At 36.4% G+C, this 10,399-nt stretch overlaps 1 protein-coding gene across 7 annotated transcripts in view; it reads right to left on the reverse strand.

Annotated features, from left to right (window-relative positions):
- LOC116843356 (F-actin-monooxygenase Mical) overlaps nucleotides 1–10,399 on the reverse strand; it is an 874,436-nt gene that overhangs the window by 644,243 nt on the left and 219,794 nt on the right. The window lies entirely within an intron of this gene.

The following is a 10,399-nucleotide window of genomic DNA, read 5'->3' on the forward strand; positions in this document are numbered from 1 at the left end:
TTCCATTTAAAAAAATTAATGTGACCTTGACCTGACCTTCGCTACGCAACCCAAGGTCAAACTGATGTGATCAGTAAATACATCTTTTTAAACGCCACAACTTTTGTCTGAAACATTTTTTTGTAAAACTTATATTTTTCCTGATATTCGGGCGTCCCGGTACTTTCCGAACACCCTGTATATGTATATATATATATATACAGGGTGTCCCAAATTCTCCTTATCATATTAAGTGGAAATGTAGAACGGATTGAGGTAAACATAAAAGTTCCGTACCGTTTTGCGATATTCGCAATAATAACCGAGAAATTAATTGTAAAAGATTAAGGAAAAACGCAGGCTGAATGGTTGAGAGTGGAACGCTCGCGGCCTAATTAATACAGCGCATGGATGTCGGCGCGCGATGTGATTGGAAAATCAATACACCATTGCCTATATTTATATCGCTGTACTCCTACGTCTCGCCTCGGCGCGGTAGGATGCCAAGATGTAGGATGAGAGCTATATAAGACGCACGCTGACATCTGCCTGCTATATTACTGGGTCGCAAGCACTCCTCCCTCAATCATTCAGCGTGCGTTTTTCCTTAATCTTTTACAATTAATTTCTCGGTTTACATTATTACGAATATCGCAAAACGGTATAGAACTTTTATATTCATCTCAACCCGTTCTACATTCCCACTTAATGTGATAGGAGAGTTTGGGACACCCTGTATATAGGGTGAGGAAAAAATATTGAGACCCCGAAATATTTCGAAAAATATAAGTTTTATAGAAAATATAGTAAATGTTAATAAGTGCTACTCCACCAAAAACCGTCGCTTTTTTTGTAGTATTTGAATTAGCTTTAAAAACACATGTATAGCAGTTTTTATGGAGGATTTACGATTTTTATGCGAATAAATATAATTATTAAGTTTACAGTCCTCACCTCCGATTTCGATGAAATTAGGCTTAATCGACGCGGTTTTTTAAAAGAAACATTCGCAAAACAACATTCTAAAAAAAAAAAAGGAAAATATCAATCTTGTACGACGTGTTTGCTTGTAATTCACACGCAACACCTTGCGTCAGGGGTCTGGTTACTAATCTTTTCAGTATCTGTTTTAGTACATTGTAGACTCATATGTTTAATAAGGCGAAGATTTAAGAGAACATTGAAATTGGCGAGACTCGAATGCACATTAGAGTGCTTTATTAAATCTTCGTCTTACTAAACATACGAGTCTACAATATACTAAAACAGTATACTGAAACAGTACAGTACAATACACTGAAAAGATTAGCAAATAGGTCCCTGACACAAGGTATTGCGTGTGAATTACACGTAAATACATCGTACAAGATTAATATTTTTCTTTTCTTTATTAGAAAAGAGGTAATGTTTGCGAATCACATGCAAAATGTTCCAAAACATATTTAAAATCTAAAAGATCTATTCTGTGAAAATTACAAGTTCGCAAGAATATCCTTTATGTTTATAAACATTAACGATTCTATATATAAGCAATGCTATGTTTATTCCTCACTTCGTTGATTTTTGACGATGGAAGTGAGTGATAACTGCACAAAGTGTCCCGTTACTCTGCGACAAACATTAGATATCTTCTCATATAACAGCCATTGATTTTTTACAATGCCACGGTGCTATACCTATTGAAGTTGTGTACAGTACTTGCAACGACAGTGCAATATTACATGAAAATTTAATATAGAGATGCCAAAGACGAAACAAAGTAAAACGTGGAAAGAAATACTTAGAAATATTTATTCACGTTGTAACTTCGGTAATTATCGACTTTAGGGGAGACAGCTCCAATGACCTTGACCTTGACATATATTGTAAAGGTCACCCTCCTGAATGACAAGCAAAAGGTTTTAGCCGTCGCTCGTTGTTCGTTAAAAAGTTATTAATAAAGGAAGTTGCATAAAATGAGTATAATTTTTGGACACTGTATATACAAAAACGATACTGTGTACCGTTAACGAGCAATATCGAATAATAACTGCAATATCGAACGACTAGCGGGGGGCTGCGCCCCCCGCACCCCCCTCAAAACTAACCTAACCCAACCTATCGTCACATTAACACAAAAGTTGAACACTAATAAACAATGACTGACAGTTGACAGTGACGATATATGATAGTGACGAGCCCCCGCTCGTCGTTCGATATTTTTCTCGTGTTACAAATGTTAAAAATATTCTTAATTTAAATATTTTTTTAGTAAGTACTGCAATATCAAACGACTAGCGGGGGCTGCACCCCCCGCCCCCCCCTTAAAACTAACCTAACCCAACCTATCGTCACATTAACCGTCAGTCATTATTTATTAAAGTGTTCAACTTTTGTGTTAATGTGACGATAGGTTGGGTTAGGTTAGTTTTGAGGGGTGGCGGGGGGCGCAGCCCCCCGCTAGTCGTTCGATATTGCAGTTATTATTCGATATTGCTCGTTAACGGTACACAGTATTGTTATTGTATATGTTAGTGTCCAAAAATTACAATCATTTTAGACAACTTGTTTTGTTAATAACTTTTTAATAAACAATGAGCGACGGCTAAAACCTTTTGCATGTTACTTAGGAACATATTTTTAATAAAATATGTCAAGGTCAAGGTCACTAGAGATGTCTCCCCTAAAGTCGATAATTATCGTAACTTCTTCCACTCGTGGCGTAAGGGAACGTAGTTTAGTAATGCACATTTGTCTCTGACTATATGTTGTCAATTTATTGTGCAATATTTACTGCTATCTCCACCACATGAAATGTTTCTGGAGAACGAATTCGGCATAGGACGACCAACGATTGTGGACTGGACAAATTTTATAAGAGAGACATTGATCTCTCTAAGTGGTCTCTGACTGGTCAGAAAAAAATACATCAGCGATAATAGGTGGACCAAATATTATCATAGAAATAGACCAAGCAAAATTTGGTAAACGAAAATATAATCAAGGACGGATAATTGACGGTACATGGTGTTTTGGTGGTTTTGAACGGAATAGTAGAAAATTCTTCGTTGAATCCATAAAACGTCGAGGTATTAATATATTTGAAGAAATAATAAAACGTCATGTAAAACCAGGATCAATTATTACAATTGTTGAAAAGCTTACAATAATCTAAGTAATTTAGGTAGAACAATTCGTATTTATGCGATCTTGCAATTCAATATACATATAACTTATAATATCATCTGTACACCATATATTAAAATCGAAATAATCCAAATAGTGTTAACTTTTTTAAATTACGATTTCTCTCTAATTCACTACAGGTTATCGTCATTTGACAGTAAATCATAGTCAAAATTTCATAGATCCAAGTACAGGCGCTCATACACAAAATATTGAACGATCTTGGCGTGATATACGCGATCCATTACCAAAGTATGGTCGAAAAGAGGAACATATGACCGGATATATAGCTGAATTTATATTCCGACGTACTTTTGCTGATCATTGTGAACATGTCCATGAATTTTTTTCATTATCGTCAACGTTCCATTCCGACCTTATGTCTAATACAAATAACGATTAGAGATGACAAAGAAAAAGTTGTTTTTGTTTTTTTTATAAATTCCTAATAAAGCTGTGTGTTACCTGTTTTTAGTTTTCTTGGAGCGTCCCGTTTGCTCATGTCCCGGTTACTCACGTCCACTCACAGCGACTTGTGATTAGCTAATTTGGATTAGTCAGGTTATGTTAGGTTGGGTTAGGATAGAATTTAAACTTCTACCTTTTTATTTGCATGAAAATTGGCAAACCAATCAAATAGAATTAAATATAGAATAAATATACATTACACTTTAAGCGAAAAACAGTAGTCGATGCAGAACTAACATTTTCCGATTTTTTCGTATAAAAATCGTAAACCTCTCCATAAAAATTGCTATATATGTCTTTTTGAAGCTAATTTTGTCAAATACTATAAAAAATGGCGGTTTTTAGTGGAGTAAAACTTCTTAACATTTACCTAAGTTTTATAGAAAACTGTTTCAGATGAAGGTTGTACAGTTTGAAAAGATCTATTTATTGATCTTATCAATTTAATCTTGGGTAGCGGCGCCAAGATCAGGAGAAGGCATTTTGAATTTTTTTCAGTAAAATCTCCTATTTTTTATTACATAATCTTATAACCATTTTTCAGATCTTTTTAAAGCACTATAATTTTATACACTTTAAGTAAGTCGTTTCGTAGTTATTGATTTTTTATGATAAGATGTTTAGTCCAAGAAAGCAAAATCGGAGAATGATTCAGCCAACAAATGCAAGATCAGAAGATGATCCAGCAAATGAAGACAAGGTGTTCAGTAAAATAATTGTCTAGCATGATTTGATCTACTATGCATATCTGCACGAACCTACTGTTTATTCTCTAGGCGTATGAATCCGTTAATCTGAATGAACTAATGGACCGACGACTTGGTTGAAGCCATTGCGGTGCCTACTCATCTACGCATTGTAAGACTTTTTTCACAATCCCATATATTGAATCCAAATGTTGCATTAAACATCTAATTTATTTGAGTTTTTTAATTTTTTGTTATACTAATTATTCTTCTGTTAGATTTTTACTTCTCAAGTTTATTTATTTAATTCTATTACTTAATAATATTATTCACAAAGGAATATAGGCAAGTTGAAAATTTTGAAAATTCTGAAACATTGTGTGCGAGTAATTCATCCGTAATATAAAACAATTTTTTGTTCCTGCTAAATTACAATTTAGGGGAGTAAAACCATCCCTCGAAAAAACATGACATTTTGATTTTTAGCGAATATTTTCTGAAATATAAGGCACAAGAGAAAATGGTTTATGTAAAAGTTGTCCAGTATTTTATACTCTTTACAACGATGTATTCAGATTTTGCAAAAATAAACAATTTTTTAATTCCCCTCCCCCCATACTTTACCTTTACAAACTTTTAAGTTCTCGTAAGAACAAAAATAAAAAGTATCAAATACCAAATCCATCCATATATAACACTAGAAAATTGTCGCGATCAGATTATGGAGAAATCGAGAGGATAATATAGAGTTATAGGCGGCGCGCTATAGATAGGCGTTTTTGGGTTGAGCTGTACTCGATATAAGTAAGGCACACATAAACGTTACTATTGTAATATAAACGTTACTATTGTAATATAAACGTTACTATTTATATAAACAAATTAATATTTGTTCACATTCGTATCTCATGTAATTGTATAACAAGTGTTACGTCCGACGTAACTCCTCTTCATTTCGATCGAATGCACCTTATGTTACCGCCAGGAATGCAGTAAATACCCTGGGTGTCAATGAACAATAAATCGATAATAAGGTGTCAAAATCTAACTATTGATTATTGCTTACATGTCGTGAGAAGCATCTTTCCTCTTCTACTAAAAGGTGGTGAGAACTCGCGCGGGGGTATCTCGCCACCTGCCTATAAAAACGGGTGCGACTGCCCACTCAGATCAGACTTGAGACAAGTAGTAGTAATTCTAATAGTAAGATCAGATCAGATAGATCAGATAGATAAACAATCAATTAGTCAGCCAGTTTATAATTAAACCTTTTAAGAAACAAACAATATACATAACAATTGAGACAAAGGTTTGTTTTCCTAACATATCCCCTGACCAATTCCTAAGCATCGCACTTTACTCATATTCCCAAACCTTCACCAACCTCTTAAGTCCGATCCTACCTCTTCAGTAACTACAGTACAAGAAGGACTTCAAAATAATTACTTAAAAGAAAGAATCAATACAAAACCAAAATCAGTAAGTAAAATCATTATTGTTCACACACATACGTTTACACATTTACTCACTCACAATCACACGAACTGGTCTATGTCAGGGTAAAGTGGTTAAATCCATTGACCCAAAAAGGACAATTAACACGTTTTAAAAACAACTAAAACGTGACACAAGAATTGAATGACTTGTTAGCGCTGATCAGCGCACTTCCCGAACAAATCTTTGATTGACACCACAGATCTGGTTTACATTGTGCACTTGATACGCGTATCAGGTACTATATTCGTATCAAATTCGTACTAAATATTTAATACGCACGATGTAAACATTGATGGATTAATTTGGTACGAGCGTACCAAGTAAGAGTATCATACTAAACTAATACGCGTATCAAATGATACAAATGACGATGTAAACGTATGAAACGAATGTTGAGGAGAATCTAACGTAGTTAAAATCGATGTTATCGGTAACCGTTGGTTTCTCTCAAAGTATATTACAGGAAAATGTCTTGTAAAAAGAGTTATAAGTTAGAGAGAAGAAAAAATGAGAACATTTTTAGAATTATACATTCTGACTGTCAAACAAAGCTATCTCAAGCAAATTGCAATTCCAAATACCACCACTAGGAGGCAATAGACATGAATTCGTACTATATTTTTCCTTTAATACGTTCGATGTAAACACAGCCGTATTAAAACATTGGTGCACATTAAATTTAATACGCGTACTAACGTTTTGACGATGTAAATCAGGCCATAGTATCTGATACGTATATTAAGTGCGTGAAGTAAACCAAGCCATTGTGTTAGGAAATAATCTAATCTGACCCTAACCAAATTATCCGATCACAAGTTGTGTCCGTTTTATATTACGCATTTAAAAGCATACATATATTACTCAATGTAATTAAATAACTTATTTACGAAACGACAGAGTCTACTGCATTTCTACTGCTAACATGCTTGTCTGTTAGAGTCTGTCGAAAGGCTGTGCGCATATTCTACCGCCAATCTGCCAATGACTCTGTTGGCAATTCTCTGCGCGCATTCGGTCGTCACAATTTCATTAATAGATTCTATATAAATTCTGTTGCTTTTCTACCAACTGTAACGTGGCTGCCGTGGAGGCGCCCATCCCAATAGCAACCGCGTCGCTCTCGCATATATTTCGTTTATCGTGTCCCGGATTGTCTTTCATTTTCGTGGGACAAGTAGGAAAAATCATTGCGAGCAACCGTGGAGATGCGTAGATCATCGCATCCCAAAATTTGTGCCCCCTCGGCTTCCCTTGCCGGCCACCAGGACCAGAGGGATCCGAGGACGACGTGAGACGGAGGAGCAACAGCCGCCAGTTCATCGCTCTCGCCCAGGTGATCGTTCTCGCATTATTTAGCGCTGTAATATTCTCGCTTATTCCGATTCTCTAAGAGTCTCCGACGTTCCCAAACATTCTACCACTCCAGAATATTCGATAACGCGGAAACCTAGCTGCCGTATTACGATTCGACACAGTCAGCTGTGTTTACGTTTCAGCTGACGTTTAGCGAACACAGCAGTAAAGAGCAAAAGTGCGATATTGGAAATTCAATACCATCCCGAAGAGATCCCGGCTAGAAGAAATGATGTGCCGATCAAGGCCACAAGCACATCATCGACGGCGAAAGTGTCTCGAGACAATTAATATCTCAAAACAATAATAACGAGAGCTGTCGATTGCCGATTGAAGATTTGGAATTCTAGCCGAGGAAAGGAGCGACGAGAAAGGAACTCCCAGGATTCGGGATCGAAAAGGAACGGCCAATCCAGCAACCTAACTGCGACCGCTGTTGCGATTGTACACTACCGAGCCATGACCGGACAAGCGTGAGAGGCAAGCGAGTGACCGAGCGATCCGAGCGAGCGACCAAGCCGAGCGAGCCGGAGGAGGACGAGGACCGGCCACCAACAAGAGCCAACGTATTTGTAAGACCTCTCATCTGCTCTAAACTTTTCGTGCCATTATCGTAGCGTTTCGTGTTATCGTCGTCCCGTCTGCAGAGGGCTGCGAGAACAGGCTCGCCCGAAGAGACCGTCCTCGGGCCGCAATTGTCGCATCCGCGATCTCGTACCGAGTTCTGAGAATATTGTAAAGACCGCGCTAGATCTCAGGGCGAGTGAACCCCACTTAATAAAGAACTGATTGTCGCGGATTTTCGTGTCATCTTCTCTTCCCTTTCCATCACCTCCCAAACTTATGCCGTCACCGACTTAAATAACGGGGAGCTACCGGTCCCGTACGGTCTCAGAATCACACGAGTCTTCAAGCATTTTCGCGTTTTTTGATGTTCTAAGATTGTGCGCCTAACTACTCTTCCGTTTTCGTGTATCGCGATTGTGATCCGGCGGGGCCAGCGGCAATTTGTCGACGTAGCGAGCAGACGACCGTTTGCTTTCGCGCGAATATCTCTCGCGTATCACGTCGCAAATTCTGCGCAACAATAATTTATGGCTATAACACTGGCCAATGTATTACAGCTAGTAAAACTTTTCTATAAGGGAAATTAAAATAAAGGGAAAAAATATTTATTAAAGTGTATAGTAAAACTGCATAAAATATAATACCTCACCGATTTATTTCTTTTTAAAATATTTTATAGAGAATGAAATTCTGAGTAACTTTTTCCTATACAACTATATGGGGATCGCATAGAGTTTAGGAGATATTCGACTTTAAAGTTTACATATGAAAGTGTACATATTATTAATGGACCTTACTCCATTTTTATATAGACACACACTATACACATTAAATAAAGAATACGTATATGCGCGGAGAGGCTCTGCTCCTCCTCCGCATCCCTTCTCTACAAACCTGACCCTAAACTAATCTATCTATTGAAATATAATAAACTGTACAAGTACATACGTAACTCAAACTTTACATTTTATATATAATTTATTAGTGGAAAACAATATAAGAATACAAATTCAGGTACTGCTTGCGATATTTTGTGTAAATTAAAAGATCTCAAATAGTACCTGTATTTGTATTCTTATATTGCTTTTATTGACAAATTATATATAAAAATGTAAAGATTGGGTTACGTACATACTTGTATAGTTTACCATATTTCAATAGATAGGTTAGGGTAGGGTTAATTTTTTGGGGAAGAGATGCGGGAAAGGGGAAATACACACACATATATATATATATATATATATATATATATATATATATATATTGGGAGTACAAATTAGTTCGGTCCGTTTTTTTGTGGTCAAAAATGTATTTATCTCAGAACAAAATGAATGAACAGATTAATCAAAGTATTGTGCATCGCTCGCTACTACTTTTTCCCACCTCTCAGACAATTTTCGAATTCCACCTCGAAAAAATGTCTCGTCTTTTGAGGCGATCCAAGTTAGGAGACAATTTTCGATTTCTGCGAAAGAAGTGAACTGGTGACCTACCAAATCGTGCTGCATCCGTCGGAACAACCAATAATCAGAAGGAGCAATATCCGGCGAATACGGCGGGTACGGTAAAATATCCCACTTGAGCGTTTCCAAATAATTTTTTACGACTTTTGCGACATGAGGCCGAGCGTTATCATGCAGAAGAATAACTTTGTCATGTCTTTGCTCGTATATTGTGAATCATTCCCATGGATTTCAATCGTACGGAAACTGCTTGTTGCGCAACTCCCAATGATTCTGCAAGCTCCTCTTGCGTTTGACTCAGATCTTCATCGAGTAATGCCTCCAATTCTTTGTCTTGGAATTTTTTTGGCTGTCCAGAGCGAGGCTTGTCTTCAACGCTGAAATCACCATTCTTGAAACGTCGAAACCATTCCCTACATTATTTATCGGTTGGAGCATTGTCACCATAAACTTCTACAAGTATTCGATGTGCTTCAGCTGCACTTTTCTTCCAATTAAAGCAGAAAACTAAAACCTCTCGCAAATGCTGCTTAGTTAACACAAAATTTGACATATTCAACACAGTAAAAAACTGGAGTTTTGTATGAAACTCAAAGCGATATAAACTGAATATTATTGACAGATGTCTAACCTCTCTGAAACCACCAAAATCAGCTGTCACTATGAAACATTCATAACAGCCAGAGCCATCTTTTGAAAACGGACCGAACTAATTTGTACTCCCAATATATGACGATATATACTATGTAAAAACATTAATGGTTTTAATATGTACGTATCGCACATAATGTCGTATGTATATTCCATGAATATACATACTTTGGAATATACTTCGATACATATCGCATGCACATACGTTAAAGGAAATTCGCGATACATTCAATATCCATGAAATAGTAATTATAGTGAAATAGTAATTAATAATAAATAGTACATTTGGCGTGTGTATGTACATAAATATATTATGATGTACATCTTATGTATATACCTTGATAAACTTAACATGTATACATCGTATATCATATCGCAAATATATTTTTTGGATATACAGGGTGTTCAAAAAGTCCCGGACCGGTGAAATATCTCGAAAACTAAGCATTTTAGAAAAAAATGTTTCAGATAAAAGTTGTGGCGTTTAAAAAGATGTATTTACTGATCACATCAGTTTGACCTTGGGTTGCGTAGCGAAGGTCAGGTCAAGGTCACATTAATTTTTTTAAA

This window comes from Odontomachus brunneus, unplaced genomic scaffold, assembly GCF_010583005.1.
Source record: "Odontomachus brunneus isolate Ranch 3 - 2012 unplaced genomic scaffold, Obru_v1 Obru_scaffold_032, whole genome shotgun sequence".
Lineage (NCBI taxonomy): Eukaryota > Metazoa > Arthropoda > Insecta > Hymenoptera > Formicidae > Odontomachus > Odontomachus brunneus.